This window comes from Schistocerca nitens, chromosome 3, assembly GCF_023898315.1.
Source record: "Schistocerca nitens isolate TAMUIC-IGC-003100 chromosome 3, iqSchNite1.1, whole genome shotgun sequence".
NCBI classification, from domain to species: domain Eukaryota; kingdom Metazoa; phylum Arthropoda; class Insecta; order Orthoptera; family Acrididae; genus Schistocerca; species Schistocerca nitens.
Window position 1 is genome coordinate 780529875 of NC_064616.1, and position 6000 is coordinate 780535874.

Sequence of the window (6000 nt, forward strand, 5' to 3'; positions counted from 1 at the left end):
CCTCTGACGTTTACTACCACATTAACTTGGAGATAGATGATCTACTGGCACAACAGAAATTTTATCCCGAAATTGAGTGAAGCTGTTTCCAGTACACAAGTTACGAAAGTCAAGGAAAATAACTGAACGAGTGCAATAGTAGTTGCTACACACGATTTTTTCCATGATGAATTTTCACTCTGCATTCGAGTCTGTGCTGATATGAAACTTCCTGGCAGATTAAAACTGGAGCCGCACCGGAACTCGAAGCTGAGTCCCAGGTTCGAGTACCGGTCTGGCATTCAGATTTAATCTACTAGGAAGTTTCACGATTTTATATTTTTGTCGATTATTGGATTGAGAGTTTGAAGGTAAAATATTGGATAAAGGATGTCCTTGTTTCTTTTCTGTTCCAGCTTATGTTTTCGGCATTGCACGGTTTAAATATCCATTGTGGCTGCCAAGTAGTTTCTGGCTATCAACGGAGGCAGATGACAAAGTCACATTTCGAGAATTGGCATTACATTTTATGGTACTCTGCTATCTCTGTTTGACCAGAATAATCTTCTGTTTCTGAAACAATACTGTAATATTTTCATCTAGCGAGTATACTCCGTATCATTCCTTATCGTGCAGAGTAATCATGTTGCTGAGAACAGTATAAGTGGCAGTTTGTGTAAATCTGCATTTATGATTCTCAGAGCTGTAGTCGATTCATGAGTAACAGGTAACCTATTTCACGACCTACTACATATCTGCAGTTACAAACTGCTTCACTGTCATCAGAGCTAATCGTTCCGCTAAAAGAAATTAGTTCTTTTACTGCAGACTCAACTTACAAGCAGTGAAAACCAGTGCTCAGGATAAGAGAACTGTCGTCTAAACACGCTATATTCGTGTGGTCGACGTTTTGTACATTAAATCACAGAATTAAATAAATACTCCTTAAATTCACTACTTACATACACTACTCAACTGTACTGAGCAAGGTGCCGCAGTGGGTGAGATTATGAACTTTTATTCACAAAGAACTGAGTTCATATCCCCTTGCAGCCACCCTAACTTATGTTTTTCATAGTTACTCTGTATCAAATGGCTCTAAGCACAATGGGACTTAACATCTGAGGTCATCAGTCCCCTAGACTTGGAACTACTTAAACCTAACTAACCTAAGGACATCACACACACATCCATGCCCGAGACAGGATTCGAAACTGCGACCGTAGTAGCCGCGTGGTTACTCTATATCACTTAAGGTGTGCGCCTCCATAGTTCCTTAAACAAAGTTTCAGCTAACTTCCTGTCTCATTTTCGTTCAGTGTGAGCTTGTCTCCCGTCTCTATTTCTGTCTATGCCGCGAAACGATAAACTATAACTCCCCTTCCTTTATTGTTAGCAGCAATTGACGAAGCCTAAGCTGTAGAAATATTGCGGTTAAGCCGTGGTGAAAATCCGAAAATATGCCTTCTAAAATTGCACTCTCGCTTGTGCTTCCGTTTGATTGTAGCCGGTTGTTCGCTTGTAGCGACACACGTATCACCTGACCAATTTGTCAGTGCATGTACCGTTTGTTGTTAAATATTTATTTATAATGAATGCGTATAACACCATTTACAAGAAATGAATTTTAGGAGGATTCTATAATGAGTTGTCATTTTCTATAAGGATTCCGATGCATCTTTCTCTTGGTGTTATGTGAATGTAAGACAAATTCTGGCATCCTAGAACGAATAGTAATAAATTCGTACAGTATTGTTGGCTGGGGAATACCGAAGGGTAGTTCTTCTTCGCTCACAACGACACCTTTCCTTAACGAAGTAAGAGAGTTATACGTTTAAGTTTATCAGATAAGTCTGACTGTAACGGGCGTATATATATATATATATATATATATATATATATATATATATATATATATATTTTGAATTGGGGAGGAGTTTGTGGCACAACTTGACTAGAAGAAGGGATCGGTTGGTAGGACATGTGCTGAGGCATCAAGAGATCACCAATTTAGAATTGGAGGGCAGCGTGGTGGGTAAAAATCGTAGAGGGAGACCAAGAGATGAATACACTAAGCAGATTCAGAAGGATGTAAGCTGCAGTACGTACTGGGAGATTAAGCAGCTTGCTACTCAGCATGGAGAGCTGCGTCAAACCAGTCTCAGGACTGAAGACCACAACAATATATACATATATATATATATACGGTGCCACCACATAGCCTACTCCTCTCGAGTAGCACATTATTTATTTCTAATTTCTGCTACTAGTTACTTTTTTATTTTATGTTTAATCTAACGTCATACAACGTGTTTCGAACATGTTCTGTTCATCTTCAGGCGTTTATACATACATACATACAGAGAAATGTTACTTAAAAGTAAACAGTCTTAAACTAGATTAATCTAGAACTCTTTCTCCAATGTTTGTTACTGTAGCGGCTGGTGTGGCACTTGGGGAGTGGGGGGGGGGGGGGGGGAGGGAGGAGGGGGGCAGTGGATGGCTAGAAATCGAAATCAGTGATGTCTTCTGCTGGTTTTCTTCCTTGTGGCTGACTAATGATATCACAGCGATTTCATCATCTTGCTGCTTCACTTGCATCACTGGTATAATGGCGGAGCTGTTGATTAAAATTACACTATTGCACATTGTATTTTGTCACTGATTGCCAACGTAATTCACTGCACAAATTGCTTCGAGATACATGTAAACGTTATGCACACAACACAAGATGGCGGACCTATGGTCGAGAATAAATAAGCACAGAGGGGGCCGCCGAGCGTAATGTCCCTATCCGGTGGACGGACCACTATCAACTGTGTCATATATCATCACTTCATGAGACGCAGTGAGGTTTGGAATTCAGAACACTGGCGCAAAGTCTGGCGATCATGAGTTCAATGTCAACACCCTTCCTCCCCTCTGCCGTAAAGGCAAAGGGAAAGCAGTCAGCAGCACGTGGCGTACCCAGGCGGTTGCCCGTCCAAGTACCGGGCACGCCCGACGTTGATTAACTTCGCTGATCTGACAAGAACCGGTGTATTCAACGAGACAAGGCCGCTGGCAGTATAGTCGTTACGCGTATTTTAGGTTAGTATCTCAAGACTTAAGTACTAGTGTTTTGGCCTAAAATTACCTATAACTTCGAGGTAGATTGGTACCTTTTTAAATAATGAAGAACGAATACACAGCGACAGACTCTTACTTTTCGAGCAGGTGTAGTTTGTTAGCAGTACATGCGACATTTGAGGTCAGACGTAACACGACAGCACAGAGTAATAAAGGTTACGACAGAGAAAACGTTTAGCAAAAGATAATCTCCTTGTGCAGTGCTAATGTCACGGTAACCTAGATTTGTCATGGCGAGACATACAAATGTTTCGTAACAGCCCAGCTATGTAAGTTAAGCGCCACAACGCAGAGCCTACGCCAGTTGGCCGTAACTGACAGTCCGATATGTATCGTAACGGCTTCAAAAGCTAATGGCTATTGCATGTAAATCATAGAATTTGGTACTCACGCTCACGTACTGATTATATTTCTCAGATTAATGCAACCACATAATGTGATATGACACTGTAACAAAAAATGGCTCTAGGCACTATGAGACTTAACATCTGAAGTCATCTGTCCCCTAGACTTAGAACTACTTAAACCTAACTAACCTAAGGACATCACACACATCCATGCCCGAGGCAGGATTCGAACCTGCGACCGTAGCACCAGCGCGGTTCCGGAACGAGGCGCCTAGAACCGCTCGGCGACAGCGGCCAACTACAGTGTAATATTTCTGAAAAAATGTTGAAATGTGTGTGAAATCTTATGGGACTTAACTGCTAAGGTCATCAGTCCCTAAGCTTACACACTACTTAACCTAAATTATCCTAAGGACAAACACACACACCCATGCCCGAGGGAGGACTCGAACCTCCGCCGTAACGTTTCTGAACAAAAGTCGATTCATACTTTCAGGTGCATGTTAAAGACGAAGCACCAGCTCAATCCGGACAAGGGTGGTGAAGGGAATCGGCTCTGTCCTCAGCGTAAGAAGCATTCCTGCGTTCGTCTGAGTTACTAAAGAAAACCGCGAAAGACTAAATCAGAATAGCGGGACAGGGATTTGAGCCCCATACTTACTTAATGTGAGTCCTCTGTCTTAACCACTGTGCTATAGTAGCAGAGACTCGCAAAAAACCTTATACATAAAAAAATTTAGTTCTTGTCATGGAGTGCAGGTTACACATGTTCCCCCAGTTACAGCTGCCGGAGAAAGGAATCTTATCGTCTCTCAATAGCGAATACACTGGCATTCAAAAAACTTTGCTCGCATAGAACAATACGAGCAGAACTGAATCTGAGTCGGTGGTTATGCAACTGTTGATACGAAGACTGTACCAGTGCGTCTGATAGTGTGAGAATGTGTATACAGCAGCACGTCGCAGTACTGACTCTACATTTTCAATAGCTAGCAGGGTTGGAAAATGTTGCCAGCAGACTTGGTGAGCGGTAATACTGCGATGAAAGACTTTCAAAAGTACCAAGGAAATTACTATTGGAGAGGAATCCCTCATCGTTAATTGAGCACCTACAATGGAACGGCTTAGACTGATTCCTTGTATCTCCTGGAACAACACTAAGTCGAACTGACTGCAAGACACCACCCCTACTTTAATACGACCAATGGCCAAAATCAAACGTTAACCCGCTAATTTTCGTCAGCAGGACACTTCATTCCACGTTTTACGATTTCCACTGTAAAGCGTGCCAGATTCTGATCAACACGATGAACGACTGGAACGGATAACTTTCATCTGTGACAAAGTAAGATTGCAACTGTCTGCATCGTGGTTCTGGTAAGAAAGTCATGGATTCAATTCGTTACCAGAACTATTTTTCTCAGTCTCAAACTAGACAGTTGTTTCGTCTGGACTGACAGTTTTATCAAGACTGATTAGCCGTCAGCAATGATGTGTTTTTCGTTATCTAAATTTCTCCATGGTATGGTGCCAAGTGCGCAGTCGGGTTGACTGTATTTATTACCCTGTAGCACTTTTCCAAAAATATGTCATGCGAGTATCTGGCTAGTGATTGCAAGGCAGCATATACACTGATGAACCAAAACATTACGACCACCTGCTTAATATCTTGTTTGTCCGTCTCTGGAACGAAATACAGGGTTATTACAAATGATTGAAGCGATTTCACAGCTCTACAATAACTTTATTATTTGAGATATTTTCACAATGCTTTGCACACATACAAAACTCAAAAAGTTTTTTTAGGCATTCACAAATGTTCGATATGTGCCCCTTTAGTGATTCGGCAGACATCAAGCCGATAATCAAGTTCCTCCCACACTCGGTGCAACATGTCCCCATCAATGAGTTCGAAAGCATCGTTGATGCGAGCTCGCAGTTCTGGCACGTTTCTTGGTAGAGGAGGTTTAAACACTAAATCTTTCACATAACCCCACAGAAAGAAATCGCATGGGGTTAAGTCGGGAGAGCGTGGAGGCCATGACATGAATTGCTGATCATGATCTCCACCACGACCGATTCATCGGTTTTCCAACATTCTGTTTAAGAAATGCCGAACATCATGATGGAAGTGCGGTGGAGCACCATCCTGTTGAAAGATGAAGTCGGCGCTGTCGGTCTCCAGTTGTGGCACGAGCCAATCTTCCAGCATGTCCAGATACACGTGTCCTGTAACGTTTTTTTCGCAGAAGAAAAAGGGGCCGTAAACTTTAAACCGTGAGATTGCACAAAACTCGTTAACTTTTGGTGAATTGCGAATTTGCTGCACGAATGCGTGAGGATTATCTACCGCCCAGATTCGCACATTGTGTCTGTTCACTTCACCATTAAGAAAAAAATGTTGCTTCATCACTGAAAACAAGTTTCGCACTGAACGCATCCTCTTCCATGAGCTGTTGCAACCGCGCCGAAAATTCAAAGCGTTTGACTTTGTCATCGGGTGTCAGGGCTTGTAGCAATTGTAAACGGTAAGGCTCCTGCTTTA